Here is a 15,059-nt window from a genome sequence, read left to right as displayed (position 1 = left end):
CCTGAAACATTGGTTTATAGGGTTTTCCTCTTCCCCATCTGAGAGAGAGACCTCAAGCGCGCCGCACGTACCCTGGAAGACTCTGCTGCGATCTTTCCGTGCACCAGATCAGATGGATTCAGGTACACTTTCGCTTCAGTTTAAGGTTTCGTTTATTTCAATGATTTAGCAAGAGCATGATCCTGTTTAGGGTATATACGTTTGGTTTTGTATATGCGTTATGGGGAAAAAATCCCACATTTGGTATCAGAGCCTATGTTGTTCGTTAAATTGTTGATTTTTAGATGATTTTGTGCGTCGTTTCCCGTTCGGATGTTCCTCATTTGGTTCTTCGGCTGCAAGTTTTTCAAAAAAAAAAAAAAAAAAAAATTGGTGTGGGAAGGAACGGAAGCCGTCGGGCTTCCGCTGCAGCCGCCTGAGGATGCAGAGGGTATGGCGTAAGGGACGACAGGTTTTAGGCGGGCGACTGTCGCCGGAAGGCGACGGACGGCTTCCAGCCGTCCTAGCGCGACCCACCAGCGGCCACCCACGCTGTTGGGTGGCCTGCAGGTGAACCCCTTTTCGTCCGTCGCAGCCATTGAAGAAAAGAGGTAGGGAAAGGGCGACGGCATGGAAGGCGACATCGGTCAAAGGCCTGCCGGCGACTTACCTGTCGCCGGACGGGGCCGTGCGACCCTCAGGCGCCCACCCACGGTCTTCGGCGGCCCGCCGGTGGCTTCGTCGCCGCTGCAACACACAAAATCGGTAAGAAAAGGGGCAGATGTTCAATACAGAGAAAACCCGTGGAATCTGCCGGCTTGCGGCAGGCATCGGCCCGCCATCGCCGCCGCTGACGTCCGGCGGCCCTGGCGGCACCCACCGGCGCTCACCCAAGGCTCCCGGAGGTGAATCCGCCGTTCGGCTTCAGGCAGGCGAACGGCGGTTTCGGTCGAGTGGAGACGACGCTCGGGCGGTCGAGCCGGGTCGGCCCGGTTCGGGTCGTCACAGACCCGATCCGGATCCATCGCGATTTAAAAAAAAAAAAAAATTTCATTTTGCCGCGCTCGCCCGCCCGCCCGCGTGCTGTGTTCGGTTTTTGGACCGGGTCGGGTCCTGTCGGACACGACTCGTATCCATGCGGTTTAATTTACGATTTAGAACCGATTCAATCCGATTTAGACCGGTTCGGACCTTCTAGGGACCGGTTCGGACCTTTCAGATCCGACTCAGACCATTTTGGGACCGGTTCATTCATTTCAGAACCCATTCGGACCGATTCAGGGCTTTTCAGAACCGTTTCATTCAGTTTTAGAACCGATTCTAGCATTTCAGAACTGATTAAGTTGATTTTCGAACCGATTCCGGCATTTTCAGACCGGTTCATTGAGTTATGGAACCGTTTTTTAGCCATTTTTAACCGGTTCATTGGGTTTTGGAACCGATAAGGTCTAATTTTGAACGGTTTGTCCAATTTTTTTGATCGGTTCAACCATATTTAGGGCCTTTGTGGGTGCTTTTGTTGTGGTTTAAGAACGATACAGGCTATTTTAAGGCCGATTCAGTAGTTCTTGACCCTATTAAGCACGATTATGATACCGGTTTATAAATTTTGGACTCTTTTGGGCCCATTTCATTGAATTATTTTGGTTTTGGATTTAATGTAGGGCATACGTGTATGTAATTTGGTTTATGCATCAAGTTTTGGATTCATGTAAGGCAATTTTGTATGTGTCACATCATTGAATCATTTGGTTTTAGATTCAATGAATGACAATTTTATATGTAAATTTTTTTTAATTCATGTATCATGTTTTGCATGTTATTAAAATTGTGTATGTGCTTTAGATGAATGTTTGGATTATGAATTTTGATCTTTGGCCATGTCTGTTATTTGAAATGAGTACGTTTGTACTTTATGTCGCTAAAGTGATCTCTGTTGTACGAATTTGCTTGTTTTAAACATTAGATGATAGTATACTTGATCCATGCAGACAATGATCAGCCCAAAGGAGGATTGTTGTTTGGTCAGGTTTAAGTATACAGGGCAATGAATATGTGATAACTTTTCAGGTTTCCATGTGAATAGCGAGTCAATCCAAAGATAGGTTCCTTGTTTGACAGGGTTAATTATCTATATTCATTGTTGACCAAAAATGCCACTTGCAGTTAATATTTCAATCCAAAGATTGGATATTAGCGTTGCACCGGTACCTTGTGATGGGTTTTGGGTCATTGTGTTTAAATTCATTTATATTTGTTGTTTCATCTTTGTATATGTATTGATTGTGAGCATGCTTTGGTTTGTTCTTTGTACAGTGAGTTCTGCTTATATGATATTTGTAAATTTTGAGTACTATTCCTGAATTAAATGATTCGATTTTTTCGAGTAAGAAAAGAAAGACTGTTAATGAAGTTGCAGTTGACCAATCATCCGTTAAGAAACAGAAGAAGCATAAGGAAGGCCTATCAGGCTACTTCTTTTGCAAGGGTGAAGGTCATATGAAGGAGGATTGTACTGAGTATCACGCATGGCATGAAATGGAGGGTACACTTCTCACTTTGGTTTGTTTTGAGGTTAATTTAACTTCAGTACCCAGAAACACTTCGTGGGTAGATTCGGTGTTACTACTCACATAGTGTCTATGCAAGGCTGCCTAAATTGTCGAACGCCAAATGATGCTGAAAGATTCATCTATGTGGGCGATGACAAGAAGGTGAAGGTTGAAGCCATAGCAGATTTTTTGTTATTGTTAAAGACTTGTTGTTATTTGAATTTGACAGAAACTTATGTGGTACCGTCTTTTAGATGGAATTTGGTTCCTATTTCCTCATTGAACAAGTTTGGTTATTATTGTTCATTTGAAGGAAGTAAATTTAAGTTGTTTTTGCACTTAAATTTGATTGCCACTGGTTCTTTGTCTAGTAGCGATAACCTTTATTTGCTTGATATGTTTGCTTCATATAATGAAATCTTGCATGTTACGTCTAGTGGTACTAAAAGTAAAATTAGCAAATTAGAATTCTATTATGTTGTGGCATTGGCGCTTAAGACATATCTCTGAAAAGAGAATATAAATGCTTATGTCAAAAGGAATTCTTGAGTCCCTTGATTTTGCAGACTTTAATGTTTGCATTGAATGTATAAAGGGAAAATAAACAAACATTAAGGGGTTATAAGTTTTATAATTCATTTAGTAAGTCTTTCTTTGAAAAGGGAAATGCCCATTTCTTTGAGGATATTGAGTTTGTGGAGATGATTAGGTTAAACACATTGCCTTTAAAGATGGACCTGAGTCCACTCTATTCAGAAGAAGGCAATGATGTCGATCTTTCTACTGGAGAACAAACTCAACAACCTCAAGAAAATCAAGCAGAGGTGCCACTGAGAAGATCCACTAGAGAGAGGAGAAATACAATTTCAAATGATTTTGTCTATCTCCAAGAACATGATGTTGATATGGGCTTAATGGAGGATAATCCTGTCAACCTCCAGCAAGCAATAAAGAGTTCTAAATCTCTTAAGTGGATAGATGCCATGAATGAGAAAATCAAGTCCATGATAGACAATGACGTATGGGAAGTTGTTCCTTTGCCTGAAGGTGTGAAACTCATTGGTTGTAAATGGATATTTAAAACCAAGAGGGATTCATTAGGTAACATCGAAAGGTATAAGACACGTCTTGTCGTTAAGGGCTTTACTCAAAAGGAAGACATTGATTATACAGAGACTTTCTCTCAAGTTTCGTTGAAAGACTCTTTCAGGACTATAATGGCACTTGTAGCTCATTTTGACTTAGAGCTGCATTAGATAGATGTTAAAACAACGTTTCTAAATGGAGACATTGATGAAATGATATATATGGTGCAACCAGAAAACTTTACTTTAGAAGATGCAAAGAAAATGGTCTGCAAACTCAAGAAATCCATCTATGGGCTAAAGCAAGTTTTCCAGTCAATGGTATTACAAACTTCATCAAGTTATAGTTTCATTTGGTTTTGAAATTAATATGGTTGATGAATGTGTATACCAAAAGTTCAGTGGGGGCAAATTTATCTTTCTGGTTTTATATGTCGATGATATATTGTTGGCAAGTAATGATGTTGGCATATTGCATGAAACTAAGATTTTTAGTCAACAAAGTTTGACATGAAGGATCTTGGTTGTGCATCTTTTGTATTGGGGATCCAAATATTTCGAGATCGTTCTCGGGGTATTCTTGGATCATCACAAAAGGCCTACATTGATAAGGTGCTTCAGCGATATGACATGAAGGATTGTAAACCATGAAAGACTCCAGTTGCTAAAAGAGACAAGTTTAGTCTCAAACAGTGCCCTAAAAGTAAAATCGAATCTAAAGTAATGGAAATGATTCCCTATTTGTCTTATGTATGTTCAGGTTTGTACTCGTTTGGATATTGCATTTATCATTGGAATGTTAGGCAGATACTTAAGTGATTCTGGTATGGGTCATTGGAAAGCAGCCAAAAGAGTTTTGAGGTACTTAAAAAGAACATAAGATTTTATGCTCACATACAGGAAGTCAGACCAGTGGGAGATCATTAGGTATTCAGATTCTGAAGTTTTTGGGCTGTTAAAGAGGGGATACAGAATGGTCAGGTGTCTTTAGAGCATATTGGGACAAACTCTATGATTGCGGATCCGCTTACCAAGGGTTTAACACATAAGGTCTTTCACGAACATGTTGTTCATATGGGGGTGTTATCCTTGGATGATGTGCTGGTTTAGTGGGAGTTTGTATTTTGTTTGCTCTAATGTATGGACACGTATTCAGTTTTCTGCAGAATAAAGTTTAAAGTTATTTGGTTCCATTCTGTGTTTAGGTTTTGATCTCCATAAGGTTTTAAAGTTGGACCAGTTGAGAATAGACATGTTGTAATCACATTACATGTAATTCTCATGCTATACATCCATATCAGATCTATGTCATTGATTATGTTAACATTTGTGATCATTGAAGGTTTAGCTAATTTTATTATAGCGAAAGCCGCTTTGGTTCTGTGTTTATATGGTCATGGACGAGATTGGTGAAAATGACGTTTATAAGATAGCAATTATGAGCTCCTAAGGTTTTATGTAATGTCTGAATGTATTAAGACATATTTGGCCAAAGTGGGAGATTGTAAGATCATTTGGTGGGCCGGCATATGTCTATGAGGAATTTCAGACATTATGACTGTCTTAACGTAAATATCCGCTTAAGTGATTACATTTTGGGATATTACGTCATTTTAGATGGTATGAGGTAATTTTGAAATGTATAGATACCAGTACGGAATTACAGACTCTTTGATGGGTGGAATCCGTAATTGTCCTAATTATAAAATGGTAGTGGTCCCTGGGGTCGTGCAAGGGTTGCCTGAAACATTGGTTTATAGGGTTTTCCTCTTCCCCATCTGAGAGAGAGACCTCAAGCGCGCCGCACGTACCCTGGAAGACTCTGCGGCGATCTTCCCGTGCACCAGATCAGATGGATTCAGGTACGCTTCCGCTTCAGTTTAAAGTTTCGTTTATTTCAATGATTTAGCAAGAGCATGATCCTGTTTAAGGTATATACGTTTGGTTTTGTATATGCGTTATGGGGAAAAATCTCAACAATGCAAGCATGGTTCAACCTGCTCATGAAGAAATGCAAGCATGGTTCAACCTGCTCATGAATAAATGCGAGACATAGATCTATTCTGGTAGCCACACAAACATAATTTCTAATATACTTCTAGTTCCAAACAATTTCTTAAAACCAGTGTTTTTGGCAGCAGGAAGAAAAGAAAACAATAAAAGCACCTAAAGTGACAACTGACAACATGGTGGTGCTTTCGGACAACAGATCTCTTAGTGCATTCTTAGCATTAACAGGCATTAGACGCATGGCTTAATGACATAGTTCGGCAATCCAGGAGCTCAACATAAGGCTATGCAGGTGCAGAAGTGGTAGCTCAAAGGCATCCTTTGGCCGCATTTATTCTTATCATCTTGCAAACGATTTGTAGAAAAATATTTGAACCCAGCTATCTTCAGCAGCCTGAGCCAGGCTCCCGTTATTTCCTCTCTATCATAGAAAAAAAGCCCCTCTAGGGATGTTTATACTGGGATGTTTACATCAATTAGACGGCATGTTTTAATCTTGTGACAAACTTGATGCTGAACATGAAGTTTAGCTGAAGTGATCATGCCAACCAGTTGTTGTTGCTAAGATGCTAGTTCTGCTTAGAAGATTAAACAACCAAACATAACAAGGAACACTTAAGAAAGACTCCTATATCTTAAGAAATACATCTACTTAGGAAAATTAGTTCTCTGAACAGAAGCGTCATGTCTTTCATAAAGTGTGAGCAAGACACCTTTGTTTCCTTGTGCATTGGGAGGCCGGTCACAAGCTGCTCTAACGAGGATATTGCTGATTGATCAGAACAACCAAAATCATGCTTAATCAAATGCCTTGCTAGACAACAAAATGAAGATTGTCTCAACTGTAGAAGAGAAGTGGAACAGTTTTCCCTTTTTTAGTTCTGCAGAAGAGATTGCACATTACGATGCATAAATTTTTCATTACAAGAAAATCATATTATACAATTCACATGCTAAGGACGGCTTTCAATATAAGTAAAATATAGTAACATTGATAAATACATGATAATGAACTCATGGAACAAAATACAAATATGAACCCCATGTGACTAGAATGTCAAAAAAACCATGGTCTCTCTCTGTATTCGAATAACACAAAGCTAACTAATTGCGAAAATTCAAGACCAAATTCGACATAATTGTGTCAAAAAGAATCTCCTGTGGCCACTTAAACTACTTATCGCAAACATGCAAAAGTTGAAACCCGGAATCCTCTGCAGCTCCATCTTCAACAGATTGAACTCTCCCGGCTCTTGCTCTGGCTCGCCTAACCATGCAGAATATCCGGGTTCCGCACCTTCTCGCTCGTGAACTCACGCTTGAGCAGCACTACTAACGAGATCTTGTAATCATTCTTAATTGAAAAGACACCAAAAGTCGACATGTTCGCTCTTATCGCTTCATTAAGTTAAGACTCTATACCATCCTCATATACTCTGTAAACAAACTTCTTGCTTGCCGCACCCTGATAGCAAAAAATCTGTTTAGCAATGTAGTTCAAAAAATTTTTTGGTATAGGAGTGTGTAATCAGCTATTTTTTTTTCAAAAATCTGCATTCAGCATTTTTTGATCATTTCATAACGAATTTATTACAAATTTCGTAAATTTTTAGCCTCAAACACTTGGATTTCTCCTAATTCAGATCAGTTTGTTCTTTGATTTGACTATCAACTCTACTTGAGAGTTGAGACTCATTTGGATATAATTTCAAACTTTGGACCTAAGTTCAACCACAATATAACTTATTTCATAATTCAGATCCAACAGATCTAGATCCAGTCCAAAAACTGATATGGAGACCCAAAACCAGATTTTAGATCCAAATATGCATCCAAATCCATATTCTAGATTCAAAATCGAGCCATGGATTCAAATGTAAATCCCAATCCAAGATTGACATTCAAAATCGATCCATAGATCCAAATCTAGATCCAAATTATAACTACAGATCCAACATAAATCTCTAGATCCATATCCGAATCCAAATCATACCTTCAGATCCAAAGCAGAGCCCAAGATGCACATCCGGATCAAAATTCCAACTTCAGACCCAAAACTGGATTTCAAATAAAAAACAAGATCCTAAAATGGAATGTCAGATCTAAACCAGATCCAGGACATGATTTCAGATCTAAAAATAGGTCCAAATCCCAATTTCAAACCCATTTTATCCAAATGCAAGCCCTGGATCCAATTTAGATCTGTTCCAGATCCAAGCTCCAAAAATCTAGATTCTTATTCTTGTCCAGTTCCAAGTCCTTGGTCTGGATCCGAAATTAGATCCAATTTAATGTTTCTATCTCAATCCATATCCAAATTTGATATCCATATCCAAATCCATAATTCCAGAACCTGCCTTCAGGTGCACAAGCTAACCATGCATAAACTGCTGAACTATCCATACAATCAGCAACATATTCTTCCAAAGAACATACTTATCTTTCCAATTGTTCAAGCGCACCTTGAAGCCTTATCATTAGCATGATGTTCCTTTAGTGTTGTATTGTAGTGTTGTATTAAAGGATACTGGTCAAAGATTTGTTGGGATCAACACCATTCTAGTGTTGTATTAAACTTTTTAGAAGGTTGCACGGGAAAACTCCAGTTGGCGGGAAGACTTATGATACAGCAGCAAAAATTACGAGTTCATGGAGCAGCAAGAATTAGTCTTGGATAGTTCTTCTTCGTAGGAAAGCTCTCCCCCCCCAGTTGTCATAAGCTATGCGCACATAGGTCTTTGTGGAGAGAAATAGACATGCAGTCTTAGATATTAGTGGTTCCTTGAAACTTTGACACTAGGGATGATGACCAAATGCGATCCATTTATTTTCTTAACTGGCTTCTCCATTTTGAAAAAAAGTCTGTGTTTTAAATCTTCACTGATGTTCTCAGACCAAACGTCATTATAGTGGCATTCGTCGGCGAAGGCTCATTTTCAATGGCATTTGACGTCAGACGTCGGCTAAAGTAAGCTTTCAGCGACATGTCGACCTGAACGTTGGTAAAAGAACACTTTCACCAGCGTCCATTTTTCCACACGTCCGTGAATCCATCTATATTTGTAGTATTTGTCCATGGTGATGAATTTGCCCAGAGTGTTTCAGAAGTCTTTCTAAAAATATGTTGACCAAATTGTTTATTTCTACTTGACCTCATTGTTTGATAAAGGGGTGAATAGGAACATGTTTTTAGCTTTCTCGACAGTAATAAGGCTAGTCAAGAGATCGTTGAAGAAGTTAATCAAAAGTTTCCTCATTGTAAAAGTTTGGAAAGATATTTAGCTCAAGACATGCTTCCAACTGTCCATTTTAACAATTGGGGTGTTGGAGACTTGCTTGATCCTTCAATTATATTCTTTCCTTGTAGTCTTCCATAAAGTGGGAGTTCACAACGATATTATTCATATTTCTCACAGAACCTGTTCTTGCCTTCGCATACAATCTCCTCCACCAGAACACTCCTCTCACCAGCTTTCAAATCAATCACCAGCCTTAACTAGAGGAGGGATTCAGTAAACTAGTTTTCTCAAGAATATCAACCTCTTGGGCTTGCCCTACAGCCTTGAAACTGTCATTAATCCAAAGAATTGATGGAAGGTTGGGTAAGTGTATTTAGAGAGAAACAGTGATTGATTGCTTCACCATGAGTCGCATTCTGGTAGCCACCCTTCAGCTTGCTACAAGCATCCAATCACTTAATTACCATCTCCAAGGGGGTCGGCACAATGGACTGAGCAGGGCTGGTAGGATGCTAGTCTCTTTTTCGAGTTTATAGTGCATCAACTCCCTGTGTTGCAAAAAGGGGACACCAATATACAAGTTCAAACATAGCAGATGCACCTATCTCAAAGCACCAAAAGCAAGACTATACCTCAAGAATGGGGGTTTCAACCCTTTATTGGACGGTAAGATGAAATACAACTCTTTCTCACCCAACACCTATCTACCATGCCTACTTTTGCAAAACAATCTATGGATCCTCGTTACTATCGATTCTTATCATAAAATATAAACCCTCCAACCACAAAGGAATTTCATGTATTTGTGAATTTTTTCAATGGGTTTTAAGCCCAGAGCTGATGGGTGTCCCAACTCCAGGCCTCCTTTGGTCGAGTCACTCCTTTGAGATAACAACTCTTGGTAATCCATGACCTTTAACTTCTACTCCTTCCTCTTTCACTAGTACCAATAGCTTCTTTTCAAAGCCTCTCCACCCATGATTTAAGTGGAGGAGGTTTTCCTAACAGCCCCTTGCAATCAACCATCACTGATTTAATTGGGGGTACATAGGGAGAACCCCACCAAATGGAATTCGGTGTAGGTGTGACAAGTTGCTACCCATTGATGTGTAGGAATTCCAACCAGCCCTATATAGCTGGCTTGGGTTTACCATAGAAAAGGTGTTTTAAAACACTAAGCTGCAAAGTAATTAAGCTAAAATCAACACATAAGGTGCGAAAATAGCTAGACACTGCTTAATTGTTTACCTACTCAAAAAGAAATTGAGAAATTTAGGTTTAATTGGTCGGCCATTTCAACCCTTATTAATGCATTTGCTAGCGGACAATATTGGCACCAACATGCAAGTTGAAACACAACATAGACATTATATTGAAACACTGAAAATAGGCTTGTTACTGTAAAGGGAGAGGTGGGGAGAAAGGGGGTGGTAGTTGGGGAAAGGTGGGAGCTTGGGCTTTCAGCTAGATAATAAGATGAAATACTTCTCTTGCGCATCCAGAATATTGTACTACCCCCTGTCAAATATCGTGCACAAGTTGTTGGACACTGGACCTCACTTTAGATGAGGCAGTTCAGCTCCAATTTGCACGAGATAAGGCGATCCAGCATCAAGATGTGCGTAATCCCAACAAAAAGGAGATGTCAAGGTGAATCCAGTTAACCATGCAAGAGAGTATGAGCTAAAAATACCTTTGAGATTGCCCAATGGATGCATGGCGAAACTGTTAATCAAATATGTAGAGGTGATCCTAAAAGATTCAAGGAGGACATTCTTTTTTCTCCTAGAGAATGCAAATCTTCCCATATCAAAAATTTATGTAGATGCCTCATTGGCAGCAGCGAGTCTTGCATTCACCATGCGAGACAGCAGTGAGGTCCATCTCACCGACATAGGCACCAGCATGCCGAACCACATTACATGGAGTGGTCCATCTTCTTCCCTTACATTCATTATTTCGCACAAATAATTGCCGCACAAGTAGCCATTGGTGTTAAAGACTTTCTACATGCACATAGCGCCAGTGAATTTATGCTGGCATGACTCGCAAGATAAAGCTCTTGAGTTCTGTCGGTGGCAAAAAGAAGCGAACTCTTTATTTGGATCCTCAAGAAAGGATACTTTGTAGAAGTTCGAGATAAGGTCCTTGTCTACACAAAATGCACGAAGAAATGGCTAAAGTAAGAATGAAGGTCTGCAGGTTCTGGCTGAAAATCCTGATCACAAAACAAACTATTTTTCAAATACGTAAACACTTTTGTTAATATGTGTGCCTATGATCTTTCGTCACCGTATACATCATCCACTTTTGTCAATATGTGTGCTGACACAGCTCAGGGCCCTAGAAGCGTGCAAAAATGGAAGGACACTGAGGCTGTGGGTCATAAGCTTATTGTTCACCCCACTTGTGTATAAATTAGAATGTGCCCCCATTAAAAAGTATGCATAAGAATAGGAACCTTACATATATGTAGTGTCAATCAAATTGCTCGCCCCACTGGTGTGTAAATGCCAATGTGCCGTCATTAAAAGGTGTGCATAAGAATAGAAACCCTACATATATGTAGTGTCAGTCAAATTGCTCACTCCACTGGTGTATAAATGCCAATGTGCCCCCCATTAAAAAGTGTGCATAAGAATAGGAATATGTCTAGTGCCTGTTAAATTTCTCAACCCACTGGTGTATAAATGCCAATGTGCTAGATCTGGGCATGGGGCCGGCAGGCCCGGCTTGATAAGGCTTGGGTTGGCTCGATTAAAATAAAAAATATTTTTTAAATATAAAAAATTGAATATAAAATATATTTTTAATAATAAAATATATATTATTATTAAATAAATAATAATAATAAAATAAAAAAATCGAGCCAAATCGGGTCCCATTGAACTGACCAGGGCTGGTTTTTCGGGCTCGGTACTGGGGCCCAGTAACCAGGATTAAATGTGTCTCCATTCAAAAGTGTGCATAAGAATAGGAACCTTACATACATATATGTTGTGCCTTTCAAATATAATTATCAAACAATGTTCATTTATTGTTGGTACCAATCTTGATTATCTATTTGAGATCATCACATTTTCAAATGCAAAAAAAAAAAAAAAGTCCGCCTGCTATATATGCAGCATTGTTTTGGTATCCAAAAGAAAAAGGGATCTACAGCGGTGACATAAACCACTGCCAAACGTATTCTCAATTACCACTATACATTTTTTTCTTTTAGCAACGACTTCAACCATTGTAGCCAATGATATTATTAGCTAAGACTCTAGCCCTAGCAGAAGACTTTCCCCCATCCTTTACCTTAGGTATCCAGCTGGAGCCATTGCTAATAGGCTGATTGCTACGCCGCTAAGGCTATTGGGTAGAGTGAGAACCATGGCCAATAGCATGTATTCCTGTGGTCATCTATGTTTCCGGTATGGCCAATGGCATATATTCCTGTGGTTATCTATGTTTCCGGTATGGCCAATAGCATGTATTCCTGTGGTCATTTATGTTTCCGGTGCATGTGTAGGACACATCAAAATTTTACTGCTGAAAGAATCGTTTAGATAATGCATTTGAATACAAAGTAAAACGCCATCACACACTCATAGGGCAAGAACCTCTAATTATAGGAAAACAATTATTTGCACCATAAAAAAGAAATAAATGAAAAAAAGCTTCCCTCCAGATCTTGAAAAAGTCATGAACTGCAAGACTAAAGGGAAAGAAGAAAATTTAAGGGTGCATTTGGATACACCCTCAAAACGACGTGTATTAAAGAAAAACAGCATTTTGCTTCCAAAAACTCGTTTTGAGGGTTACTTTGGATCACTTTGAAAGGGTGTTTCCAAAAACTCAGTTTTTCCAACACGAATTTTCCCACCCTTCTTTTGAATGACGTGCTGGAAGATCGTTTTGGGCATGCATAGGGGAAGATCATTTCATTTTCATCAATCATGTTATGGTGATGTTTTCTCATTAATGTATCATGGTTGTCTCTGCCCTTTCCTATGCCGTAAAGTTTAATGCATTTTAAAACAGTGATTTTTAATTCCTTTTTTATTAAGATAATTTAAATGTTTTTTTCTGTTATCGTCTGAATATTTGAGATGGTTTTTATACACACCTCATAGCTTCAACTCGTAAGCACCTTTAGGCATCGCACTATTCAGCTTGTTTTCATTTCTTTTATTCTTAAACGGCAATAATATAGAAAATAATATCTTGTAGACAATATTTAAGGTTTTGATATACTTTTTAAAAGCACCATCTAAAACTCATTTTTTGTCATCTAATCAAAAACAGGGTTTGAGAAAGTGTGAACCTGGTTTTTGTCCTCTCATACAAACACATAAACCAGTTTTTCAAAACTCATTAAAAAAGTTTGGTTTTTAAATAGCCAAGTTTTCACAAAAAAAACCATCTTTCAAGATGTTATCCCAGCACGACCTAAGTAAAAAATTTTAATGAGTAGGCCCTTGCACATTTAAATCAATATTTGAAAATATATTTAATGACCAAAATACCCAAAAGGAAAAAAAAAGGGCTAGAGACCCCGTTAAAGCTGAAAGCCCGAAATTAAGGTCAACAAGGACAAGGTGGCCGGAATTGAAAAAAAAGAAAAGGAATGCTCCTCACACAGGCACGTAGCGGCCGTGTGAACGGTTGACCATAGAAAAGACTAGACCATGCCGAGCATGAACCTTGCTCTGAGTACGTATCATAAAACATACCAATAAGTAAAATATTACCAATGCTTGGTTTCACACAAGTCTCCCTTAAAATGGAATCGCATGTGTAGTCCTTTTATGCTCATGAATGGACATCTTATGAAGGACAAGTATTTCACAACTTCTACTACAACAAAAAGCCCAAGTGCCTTAAATTGAATATCCACAAATAGCAAATTTTGTTTCCTTTTCACTACTTAGCATATTCTCAATTTATCTATTAACTCATATACCGCCCTAGCTCTTCCCAGCTTGGTAGTGTGGCACGGCACTTGATGAAACACAAATAAAAGCAGGGCGGAGATAGATGTAGGCACTGTGTTGGCAATTGGCTACATACCCGAAAGAAATTTCTCTTTTCATATTAATATTTCAGGAAAATTATTCTCATACTATATTGGTGCCTTACGAAAATTTAAGATTTTGTAACTAGTGCCCCTTAACCAGAATTTTCTAGCTTTGCCCCTGGTTAAAAGCCTTTCCCATGACTTGGTCTAGCAAAGCTTCAAAAAACCAAAAACAAAATGATTAAAATATATGTAGTTTTCCTTTATTTTTCTTGAGAAAGGCCTCTGAACCTCCACAGTCACAAACCACACAATCACAGCCATTACATTCAAAGTATATAATTTCTCCTTGGTCGGTGATGGTGATATTGATTGTCTTGATTGATAACAATATGACATTCAGTCGCTTGCAAACATGATCGTAGCCGTCAAATTCAGAGTAATTTCTCCTCGGTCCCTGGTGGTGATATTGATCGTCTTGATTAATGATCTCTATATGACCTTCAGTGGCTTGCAAGTTTCTTGTTCGTGTGTTAAATGCAAATTTAATGCTAGTGAACAATATGTGAAGCACTTTAGCTAGGTACAGTACCATCTCCAGGCCGCAGATTTTACTTTAGAAAAAAAGAAAGTTATATTGGCTAGCGTATCCGAAGGCAAATTTCTTGGATCTGTTCAAACATAGATTTCCTCTACTTACCTAACCACAGGCGTCTTTCAATATGGAAATAAACACTTAACGGCTGAAGTGACCATGCAATCAATTTCAACGGGGACCTGCGCCGGGGACAGCGTGCCACTTCAGGATAGTGTCAGACCTCCACAATCTAACACCAGAGATGTGATACAATTAATCTATATAGCACCTCACGGCTAAGTTTAGGATTGTGTTTTGTGTTCTTCGCATTTACTACATCACGCGCAAGGAAAAAAAAAAATAGAGAAGCAAAAGTAGATCTAAGGGCAAGCCAAGCCAAGGAACAGAAAGAACAGAAAGAAGAAAGCATTTATTAACCAACACTGATCAATGTACGAAGTTGGTTACATGCAGATAGGCCTTTTATACTGCCACGTCTTTTATGGGATTCGATAATACAATCAAGATCAGCAACCAACGAATGACCAGAGTCTTTAATGCATTGAGAATGTCATCAAATCAGCCGTCAAATCCGTTTAATAATTTTTAACA

At 38.9% G+C, this 15,059-nt stretch overlaps 1 long non-coding RNA gene across 2 annotated transcripts; it reads left to right on the top strand.

The window, feature by feature from the left end:
• LOC126410080 (uncharacterized) lies at window positions 1–2,875 on the top strand. 2 transcript variants are annotated; one of them, XR_007573459.1, is made up of 2 exons: window positions 1–122; window positions 2,399–2,875. It is a non-coding gene; the product is annotated as an uncharacterized LOC126410080 (long non-coding RNA). The 2 variants fall into 2 exon arrangements; XR_007573458.1 differs by having other exon boundaries at window positions 2,393–2,875.
• Window positions 2,876–15,059: the final 12,184 nt, after the last annotated feature.

This window comes from Nymphaea colorata, chromosome 5 (assembly GCF_008831285.2).
Source record: "Nymphaea colorata isolate Beijing-Zhang1983 chromosome 5, ASM883128v2, whole genome shotgun sequence".
NCBI lineage: Eukaryota > Viridiplantae > Streptophyta > Magnoliopsida > Nymphaeales > Nymphaeaceae > Nymphaea > Nymphaea colorata.
The sequence above is the reverse complement of the archived record's forward strand: the minus strand, read 5'-3'. Positions and strand labels throughout refer to the sequence as shown.